The 10,855-nt window shown below is 51.5% G+C and overlaps 1 long non-coding RNA gene and 1 other non-coding gene across 2 annotated transcripts; both read right to left on the bottom strand.

The window, feature by feature from the left end:
- Nucleotides 1-231: 231 nt before the first annotated feature.
- LOC150051457 (uncharacterized) lies at nt 232-2,827 on the bottom strand. Its single transcript, XR_016538429.1, has 3 exons — nt 2,594-2,827; nt 2,421-2,512; nt 232-394 (listed from the first exon to the last, which is right to left on the bottom strand). It is a non-coding gene; the product is annotated as an uncharacterized LOC150051457 (long non-coding RNA).
- LOC150051458 (small Cajal body-specific RNA 16) lies at nt 2,199-2,383 on the bottom strand. Its single transcript, XR_016538493.1, has one exon.
- Nucleotides 2,828-10,855: the final 8,028 nt, after the last annotated feature.

The following is a 10,855-nucleotide window of genomic DNA, read 5'->3' as shown; positions in this document are numbered from 1 at the left end:
ACCTGTAATCCTAGCAACTCAGGAGGCTAGGATTTGAGGTTTCAAGTCAAACCAGGCAAGAAAGTTCATGAGACTATCCCCAATAAACTACTAAAAACTCCAGAAGTGGAACTGTGCCTCATATGTTAGTAAGGAACTAACCTTGAGCAAAAGAAGCTCAGGGACAGCACCCAAGCCCCATGTTCAAGTCCCAAAACTGGTACAAAAGTGAAACGGTAACAGATCTTTAGGGTTAGATTCTGTTTATTTATATCTGCACTGAAGTCTTCAGCAGGTCAGCGTTTAAAAAAAACACATAGGTAAGAATTAAACCAAACAGACCTGGAAGGTCTAGGCCAAAGCACTACCATTTCTAGATACCGAGGGAGTACGACTTCATCCAGCTCACACAGACCTGCAAAAAAGGTACATTCCATCAGTTTTCATTCCATACTACCAAGTGCCAACATGGGAAACTGTCAGCACAAAGGTCCTCTGCAAACCAAAGTCCACCTTCTACCTGGACAGGCCAGGGATGCTGGGACCCTGTTTTGTAAGGGACCCTGCTTCTACCAACCCCTCGTATTCCCAAGCCGATAGCTCAGGAAGTCACATGCTTGAGGCAATCACAGCAGCATCCAGATCTAGGCTCGGAAACTTACTGGTAATAGCCACAACAAATGGAACCTCAGCTCTCCTAATCCAGCCCCATGAAGGTTCACCCAGCCTAACAGCCTTTACCCCCTCTCTAGGGTCACCCTGTTACCCCACAGCACTTACTAATGATAACTGTGACAGATCCTAAAACCCTAACACCCACCGAGGACCATTTTTTTTTGGATGCTGGGGGCAGAATGTGGACTCATACAAACAAAAAGGTCCACCACTGGGCCCCACCCCAGCCTGTGACATGCTGGAACTTTACAGCCATCCAGGCAAGACTCTGACCACTGCAGGCACCTGAGTGTGTTACTGACGATGTCTCAATTTGTGTGCTGACAAAAACTGGCAAATAGAAGGAAGAATGTGCCTTCAGAAAGTAGCAGGCTCAGTGGCAGCCAATAATAACATCAAAAATTCCACTTATGAGAATTTTCAGAAGCTAGGCATGGTGGATCATGCCTGTAATCCTATCTACTTAGGAGGCTAAGATCTGAGGACCGGGTTCAAAGCCAGCCCGAGCAATAAAATCCACGAGGCTCTAAATAACCACCAGAAAACCCTAAGTGGTACCATGGCTCAAGGGGTAGGGCCGTAGCCCTGAGCCAAAGAGCTTAGGGACAACATCCAGGCCCAGAGTTCAAGCCCCACAACCGACCAAAAAAAAAAAAAAAAAAAAAAGAGGGAACACAGCTTGGAGTGCAGGCAATGAGCAAAGGCCACAGGGGCCGATTCCTATAAAGGGATCACTGCTCTACAGCTGACCACATGTGATCACTCCGTGTTTCTTAAAAATAGAGAATCCATCCCCTGGTGCTATAAATGCTCAGTGGACACACACATAAACCACTCCCGCCATTGCAAAGTTCTTTTGGATAAAACCTGTGTATTTAAAACCCAAAGTAATTACCCATTACTCTTAGACCCAAATCCTCCCAAGTCACCATTCCCTACCCAGAGACTCTGTTCTGCACTATCCTCAGCTTTCTATCTGGGGCCCAATGGTCTTTCTCCAGTAGCCACTGGCACTTGCACATGTACAGCATTCCAGCCCTCCATTGGGCTCCTGGTGATACATATTCTTACTAGACTGTGCTTTTTGTCAAAGCATTCACTTCAGCTTAAACTACACCCTCTACAGTGTGCTGTTTTCTGTTTAACACTGCTATTCTGTGAGAACCGCAGTCATTAACTGTTCTGTTCAAGAGTGACCCTAATACTTGATAGGGTGCCTACCTAGACTATCAGTAAATGTTTACTGAAAGAAACCAATGCGGTGTAGACAGTGTATGTGCGCGCATGGGCAGTGCTCCGGGCCTGGGTGCTGTCCCTCGGCCTTTTCTGGTCAAGGCTAGCATTCTACCACTTGAGCCACAGCTCCACTTCTGGCTTTTTGGAGATTAACTGGAGGTAGGACTTCATGCCCGGGCTGGCCTGGAACCGCCAGCCATCCCCAGATCTCAGCCTGCTGAGATTGTCATGAGCCACCGATGCCCAGCTAAAACGGGGCTTCGTTCGGGAAACGACCACGGTGACTCCGTGTTTCTCCCGCAAGCAGGTCCTGTTTGCAGTATCATACATGATCACCAAACTGCTGCCAGAGTGTTCACACCTGTTACTGCAAATCCAACGCCCAGGGAAGCCACCTGGGGATGTACTCTAGGTCAAGGTCGGGCTGCCGGGTACGGGGCTGCGCGCGCCGCAGGGCGGGTGCAACCACACCGGGAGCCGTTCTCCAGACCACCAGCCCCGCGACTCGTGGGTCCCAGGCCGCGACCTACCTGGGTCCCCACGGCGAAGCCTGAAGGGATCGCAGGGAGCGCGCTGGCTTCCAGTCGTCCTGGGGGCCGGGCAGCGGTCACTGTGGGGGGCCCTGGGGGAGATCACAAAAGGAGCGTTAGCCGGCCGGACCCGTGGACCACTCTGACCCCCACCCCCCGACCCCAGCCCGGACCCCGCGCCGGTGCCTGCGGGAGGCCCGGTTCCCGGCTCCTCTCCCGCTCAGGCCGCAGGGCCGGGCCCGCGAGCGGCGTCGGGGCCCGGGGCTCCCGCGAGCAGGATGTGGGGACTCGGATCCCCCGGCCTCCGGCGCATCGTCTGGAGCCGGTGGCAGCAGAAGCTCCCCACACCAGGCGACCCTGAGACCCCGCAGGCCGCCCGAAACGAGGAAGCCCACATCACGCCGCGCGCCACCTCTGGCGGAAGCGGCTCCGCACACTTACTTCCGCCGGAAGTGAGGGCGCACCATCGAGACGGCGGCTAGAGCGTCGCCGCCAACGCTCAACCCGAGTCCTCCAAGATGGTCTTAAAGGGGCCGTGGCCTGTGAGTTGTGGCTAAGGGGCGTGGTGGGGTGTGAGGGGAGGGAGGATGGGAGCTTCATCTGGGGTCGGAGTAGCCAGCCAGGAAGTGGCAGAGGCGGCTTCCAGCACAAGTCACTCTGCCCCAAATCCAGTGCTTTTCACCATGCCAGGTGGAAGGAAGGAAGGACAAAGCTTAGGGAGAGAGGGGGCTGCCTGGCTGAGTAAGGCCCCCAGGGACATGGTCCTGGCACCAAAGATGGATGGGCAGCCAAGCAAACAGTGGAAGCACTGCCCTGGGCCTAATCCTCCACCAGGGAAGAATTTGCTGTGAAAATGACAGACCCAGGGAGATGTAAGATCACCCCTCTTTCTGGCTTACCGGTCACCGGTCCCCCACTTATGCACAACCGGATATGGGACCCAGTTTGCTGGAGGGGCTTCTTTACCCTCCTCAGGGTTAGGGATTTTTCCTACACCTTAGATGGGTCATGCCCTTTTTGGCTAGCACAGCCCCAGGCCCTCACTGTTTCCCTGTCTCTTAACCCATTCTTACGGATATAGCACCTGCCTGATAGTCAGCTTTCTGTCTCTGTGACAGAATACCTGTGGCAAATTATTACAAAGCAGGGAGAAATTTGTGTTGACACATGGTTTCAGTGCATAGTCCGCTGACTCCATTGCTTTGAGCCTTATGGTAGCTGAGGGGACCATTCATTTGGTGGTGGTGGCCAGGAAGGAGAGAGGAAAGGAGGAGAGGAGAGGCAGGGCATTTTGTTTTCCAGGGCACCACCTTCTCCCCTCCAGGATCTACTCCCTTCAACTAAGCTGCACTTCCTGAGTTCCTAGTGCCTGCAATAACCCACCTGATTGTGACTCCACCAATGGACTGCTCCATTGATGAGGTCAGAGCATTCATGACCCAGTCTGTTCCCCAAAGCCCCAACTTGGAACTGCTGCACTGGGGACTTGGACTTGGAAGACACATTTCAGGTCCAAACCATTATACCAGGCTCCTGTGAGTGGTTTATCTGTGGCGTGGGGCCTCTGAGCTGAACACCCCAAGTTCCCAAGGGGCTACCAGGCTTCATCTGAGCACCCCAGAGTCCAAGTGTGCAACTACTAAGAACCCAGGCCACGCCACAGCTGGGAGTACATGTTATTGGAGAAGCTCTCTGAATCAAAGCTCTCTGAACACAGCTAAGCATAAGTGTCTCACACCTGTAATCCTAGATAACCTGTAATCCTAACTCAGGCTAGCTTTGAACTCCTGGCTCAGATGATCCTCCAGCCTCATTTTCCAGGTACCTGAGTATACAGGTGACAGCTGAGGTCTGCTCTGTTCTCCAAGTTGTCAGGATGAAGCTACTAGGAGCCTAAGCAGGGAAGGTGGCCTGGGCTGGGACGATGCCATGTGCCCTCTAGTGGTGACTTATGGATGGAGCATCCAGCTCCTCCATCCCTCCCTGCTCCCAGCCTTATGGGGGTGGGGGTGTGTCCCAGGAGAATTCCCTGGAGTTGGGGAGGGGCTGAAGGCATTGTGGTTCCACATCTCATCCCTGGCCAGATACTGACCAGGCCACACACCCTACCAGCTGGTCTTGTCACTGCCACCAGAGAGAACTGGATGTGAGAGATTTCTCAGACAAGTTTGACAAATCTCTGGGTATGTATGCTGTCACCTGTCACCTTGGGGAGTTCCAGGGCCAAGAGCCAGTTGTCCTTTTTGGGAGTAGTTCTGGGATTTGAACTCAGGGCCTCAGATTTGCTAGACAGGTGCTCTACCACTTGAACCATATCTCCGCCTTCTTTCTGTCAACTTCAGACTTCAAAGCCTACACTCATATTTCAAAGCACCCCCCAGAGCCTGGGAATGCATCTGTTTGATTTGCTCTTGTGGGGTTTCTTTGTCACGTGACTTGGCGTCGTCCCTGAGCTCTTCAGCATAAGGCTATCGCCCTACCCCTTTGAGCCTCAGTGCCACTTCCAGTTTTCTAGTGGTTAATTGGAGATAAAAGAGTCTCATGTTCTTTAGTGCCCGCTTTGAACCTCGATCCTCAGATCTCAGCCTCCTGAGTAGCTAGGATTACAGGTGTGAGCCATGGCACCTGGCTTATTTGTCTGTTTTTGAGACAGATCTCCCTGTGTAGTCGAGGCCTCCCTTGAACTCATGAGCTCTCTGCCCTCATCTCCCAAGAGCTTGGATTGCAGTAGTGAGTTACTAAACTCAGCAGTGCTTGGCTTTGTTGTTTTAAATATTTCTATTTCTAATAGAGTTTTTTAAGGTTGTTAGGGTAATTGATACTTTTTCATTGTTAGTTATAACACAAATTTTCTGGGCACCAGGAACTCATGCCTTTCAATCATAGTTAATCAGGAGGCTAAGCTCTGAAGATTGAGAAACTGTTTCCAAGCAACCAAAAAAAGGCCAGGAGACATGGTTCAAATAGTAGAGTATCATCTGTGAGGAAGCAAGGCAAACAAAATCTCAAGGTCCTAAGTTCAAGCCATGGTACCTACATGTACATATATGCACACAAATAAATACACATACACACGTATATGAAGTTATGTACCCTTTTGTTGTTGTTTGTTTTGTTTTGTTTTTTGCCCGTCCTGGGCTTGAGCTCAGGGCCTGAGCACTGTCCTTGGACTTTCTCAAGGCTAGAGCTCTACCACTTGAGCCTCAGCACCACTTCCGGCTTTTTTCTATATATGTGGTACCGAGGAATCGAACCCGGGTCTTCGTGCATGCTAGGCAAGCACTTTAACCACTAGGCCAAACTCCCGGCCCCATGTTGGTGTTTTGATAGGCTCAGGAAGGTTGAGGGACCTGCTTGAGGTTATCTACCAAGTGAGAAATGGCGCAGATTCAAACTTTTAGCTCCCTGGCCTCACCAATTGTCTACTGGATATTTCAGGGGCCAAACCTGAAATTGGGTCCAGGTGTTCTCATGCCAGCTTCCTGAGGCTGCTGGTTGGGGAAGGATGGGGCAGGCACAGGAGACGTGGCTGCCACGGGACGAATCGCTCCAGTCTATTGCAGCCGCCTTTGGCCTCACAGCTTAGGCTCTCCTGGGATGGAGTAGAGGTGAGGAGATGTGTGGCAGGAGGAAGCAGTCCAGGACAGGTAAGGCCTGGGTGGCCTTTGTCCTCTCGGAAGGAGTTCTGCACAAGCTATTGCCCCTTCCTGTCTCGAGAGGAACGAGTTAGACACCAGGTCTGACAGGAGGACACAGCAGCTGGACAGTAGTCTGGAGCCACTGGCTCTCTGCTTCCTTTGGAGCAGTGCCTGCTGACAGGCCAGTCTGCCTTTGTCTCTAGGTGTGGAGGGGTAAACCCTGTCCTTAACCAGAGGCAGTTGCAAAGTGACTGCAGTCCAATGCGCCTGCTATCCTGGGACGCAAAACAGAAGAATTTCAACCCCAGCACCGACAATCCCACCTTCCACCCAGGCTGTCATTGTCCTCAACTTTCCATGTGCCTCGGGTTCCCGATGGGCAGTTACACCTGGGGAGGTAGGGTGCGGTGGGCCCTGGCATTTGCTGGCCCTTTACCCACCCTGACCTTTGTCAGCAAAGACATCTGCCCAGGGAAGTGTGGTTTCATCTGGAGCATGGAAGGAAAGGACAGTGGCCCTGGGGATCAGAGCTCAGGGAGCCTTGGAAGCTGTGACCTGCGGCCGTTTAGGCTCTCCACCCACTGTGCTTGGCTGTTTGGATTTTTCACTGGCCCTTGAAAGAGACTTTGCTCCATCTTTCTGCATTCTGCAACACGTCACCCGTGTTTTAGACGCTTCCCTGCATCTCTTCTCTTCCTCTGTCTTGCAGCACCACAGCCACAACACTGCCTGCCGTTTCCTAAGTCTTTTCTTTGCCTCTCCTATCAATTTCTCAGCCAGTGTCCAGTTGCATGATGACATGAAGCCCCAGTGTGGGCTGCAAGGGCTTTGTCACCTTGTGGCCTACGTGTTATTTGTCCTATCCATTCACACCGCCCTGCTTGGAACCTTGTCAGTCAGCACAGCAGATGTTACATGCAGCTGCCTGTTTCTCAGCCCATGCGCCAGGCACTGGATCCGTCCTGTCCATTTCTGTCCATCTCTCTCCAGCATCCTCCAGCTGTCTGTGAAGACTGTGCCCTGGGGCCCTTGTGCAAGAATCACAAAGATGGAGCTGAGTTGACCCCACTTCAGCCCAGCCTGTCAACAGAGAGCTGGGAGTGAGAAAAATGCCAGCTGGGCACCGGTGGCCCACACCTGTAATCTTAGCTACTCAGGAGGCTCAAATCTGAGAATCCGGGTTCAAAGCCAGCCCAGGCACAAAAGGTCATGAGGTTCTTTTCCTGCCAGTCCTGGGCCTGAGCTCAGGGCCTGAGCACTGTCCTTGGACTTTCTCAAGGCTAGAGCTCTACCACTTGAGCCTCAGCACCACTTATGGCTTTTTTCTATGTATGTGGTACCTAGGAATTGAACCCGGGTCTTCCTGCATGGTAGGCAAGCACTTTACCACTAGGCTGAACTCCTGGCCCCAATTCTTTTTGCCAGTCCTGAGCTTGAACTCAGGGCCTGAGCAGTATCCTTGGATTTTCTCATGACCAGAGCCCTACTACTTGAACCTCAGCACCACTTCTATGTATGTGGTACCGAGGAATTGAACCTGGGTCTTGGTGTATGCTAGGTAAACACTCTACCACTAGACCAAACTCCCGGCCCGTCATGAGGTTCTTATCTCCAGTTAATCACCAAAAAGCCAGTTGTGAGAGTGGTAACACACTATCCTTGAGCAGAAAAGCTCAGGGACAGCACCCAGGCCAGAGTTCAAGCCCTAGCCTACCCCCCCCCCCACACGCACACGGATTCTATAATTAGAGCAGGAACCAGAAGAAAGTGACACTAGAGATGCTTCTGTGGCCTCTGAGGGCTGGGAGTTCAGACCAACCAGGGCTAACTGCCACTATGACTTATCAAATCTCCCAGTTTCTGGGGGCAGCTGTGACAAAGGCCAGGGAAGGGTCACCCTCTAGGCCCCCAGTCCCATGGTGAAAAGATTCAAAGCCAGAGCCACACATGGTCCTGCAGGTGGCACATGTGCTGAGGTGAACAATAATGCAGGTTTAGCCCTGAATGGGTGATGGAGCCTGCAGGCTACCTGCAGCTTCCAGGACACTGGAGGATGGGGACAGAGGGTGGCAGGCGGATCTAGCTCCCCGTCTGTATCTTCTGCCGAGCCATGCTGGATCCATGGCTCTGGGTTTGCTTTGTGGCTCTGAGAGCTTGTGCTGGAGCCTGAGGTGGGTGCTCAACACTCCGCTCTGCTGGGTGGCGTGGTTTATGGATTCCCAGATGCATGTCAAGTAGACAAGTGTTGTTCCTGTAGTTTTCCTTCAAGACAGGAAAATTTGGAGCCGTGTTTCAGGTAGAAACATGTCTGAGAGTAAGGATAAGACAGAGAGCAAATCACTCTCAAGGGTGTGAGTTCCACTTATCTTCTCGTGCCTGGTCTGTGTTAGATGGTGTCAGCTGCTGGCTAAGGTGAACCTGAATGCAGGAACAAAAGCTGTCTTGCAAATATGGTCTCAGGACAGGAGCCCTTTTCCTTTTTGTTGTTGTTCAAAAGTTTCATTTCATGGTACACACACACACACACACACACACACACACACACACACACGGTGTTTTTCATCCTGCAAGGTGGCTGGCTGGAGGGAGAGAACAAAACGTGCAAAATGTGGCTGCCAGTAACAGCTGTGTCACGCTTTCTCACTCAATCACTCTATCTTCTGTGAAGCCTTAAGTGCACTTCTCCAAACCACTTGGCAAGCGGAGTCGTGGCTCAAGTGGTATAGTGCCATCCTTTAGTGAATAAGCTGAGGAGAGAGGAGACAAAGCGGAAGCATCTACAGGACAAGGACATTCAGCCCTAAATGTCTCAGACATCCTCTCCTGGCTCTGCCCGCTCTTCCCTGCAGGGAGCCCTGCGACCACTAGATGGCGGCCAAGGCCAGACTGGCCAGGTCTGAACCTCCCAGCGCGGTGGACTGGGGGTGGGGTGGTGGGGAAGGGGCCACAGAAGCCCCTTGGGGGCAGAGGTGGCAAAGGCAGTCCTTGGGAGGGAACGAGGGAGGGAGGGAGGGAGACTAAAGGTGGGTTTGTGGTCTGCATCACCACGTGTCTAGTTTGAGTTTTTTTGGGTACTGGTCCTGGGCTTGAACTCAGGGCCTGGGTGCTATCCCTGAGCTTTTTTTCTCAGGTCTGGTGCTCTGCCACTTGAGCCACAGCTCCATTGCTGAATTTTTTATGATTCTTTGGAGATAAGAGCCACATAGACTTTCCTGCCCAAGCTGGCTTTGAACCATGGACCTCAGATCTCAGCCTCCTGAGTAGCTAGGAGTACAGGAATGAGCCATAAGTGCCCAGTTTTTTTTTTATTTTTTGTACAGGTACTGGGGCTTGAATTCAGGGTCTTCTCTACCTCCCATCCTCCTCCATTTTGAAGTTAGTTGGAGTTAAGAGCCTTAGACACTTTCCTGCTTGGGCTGGCTTTGAACTGTGATCCTGAGTGTCTTAGGATCACAGTTATGAGTCACCAGTCTCTTCTCAGGAATCCCAGGGCCTGCTGCCTGAGAGCCAGGAGCGAGGCCTGAGGGTCCAAGTTCAGGGCTTTTCTTTTTTGTCTTTTCTTTTTCTTTTTTCTTTTGCCAGTCCTAGGACTTGAATTCAGGGCCTGGGCACTGACCTTGGACACTTTTTGCTAAAGGCTAGCACTCTGCCACTTGGGCCATAGTACCACTTCTAGCTTTTTCTGAATATGTGGTGCTGAGCAATCAAACCCAGAGTTTTGTGCATTCTAGGTGAGCACTCTACTATTAGGCTACGCTCCTGGACCCAGTTCAGGGCTTTTCTGTTCAAGGGGCCTCTGAAAGGGAGAAGTGAGGCCCAGAAGACTCGCCCAGCCAAACCAAAGCTGTCTGGATCCCCACGTAAAGTCTTAATCCCGCAGCCTTCCCCAGCACAGACTGCAGGGAAAACTGAAGTTGCTTAAAAATAATGACTTGGCTTTATGCTGAGTTGAAGGAGCCAGACACAAAAGAGAATATTGTGTGATTCTATTTCTATGATGTTCCAGAATAGGCCAGCCTCATCTGCCATGGCAGGGATTGGAACTGTGTCGCCCTGCGGTGAGGGTGGGGGACTGGCAGAGAAGAGGTGGGAGGGAACTTTCGGGGTGAGGCCTTAATTCTGTATTTTGACAGGGGTGTGGGATATACTGGGATATGCATTTGTCAAAACCTGTCAAATCCTCTTGTTAATGAACAAACAGTTTGCCAGGCATGGCAGATCATGCCTGTAATCTCATCTATGAGGAAGGCATAAATTGTCAGAGGCCAGCTGGGGCAAAAACAGAAACAAAAAAATCCTACACGCTTGAAATCCTACCTGAAAAAAAAAAGCCTAGAAGCAAAAAGATCTGGGGATATGGTTCAAGTGGCAGAATGCTTGCTTACAAGGTCCTGCATTCAAATTCTGTAATCCTTGCTACTTAGAAGGCTGAGATCTGAGGACCAAAGTTCAAAGACAGCTCAGGCACCAAAGTCCAGGAGACTCTTATCTCTAATTAAACACCAAAAAACCAGAAGTGGTGCTGTAGCTAGAAGAGTAGGGCGGTAGTCTTGAGCTGAAGAGCTCAAGGACAGCACTCAGGCCCAGAGTTCAAGTCCCATTATCGACAAGGAGAAAAAACTATTATTCAATTGTCTACTTAAGGTGCATGCATTTTGCTAGGCATGGTCGCCTATACCTGTTATCCCGGTTCCTCAGGAGGTAGAGGTAGAAGGATTAGGGGCCAAGGTCAGCTTGGGCAAAAGCACGAGACCCTATCTGAAAAACAAACTAAATGTGTTAAAGGTGTGGCTCAAA

This window comes from Megascapheus bottae, chromosome 17, assembly GCF_031878675.1.
Source record: "Megascapheus bottae isolate mThoBot1 chromosome 17, mThoBot2.hap1, whole genome shotgun sequence".
NCBI lineage: Eukaryota > Metazoa > Chordata > Mammalia > Rodentia > Geomyidae > Megascapheus > Megascapheus bottae.
The sequence above is the reverse complement of the archived record's forward strand: the minus strand, read 5'-3'. Positions and strand labels throughout refer to the sequence as shown.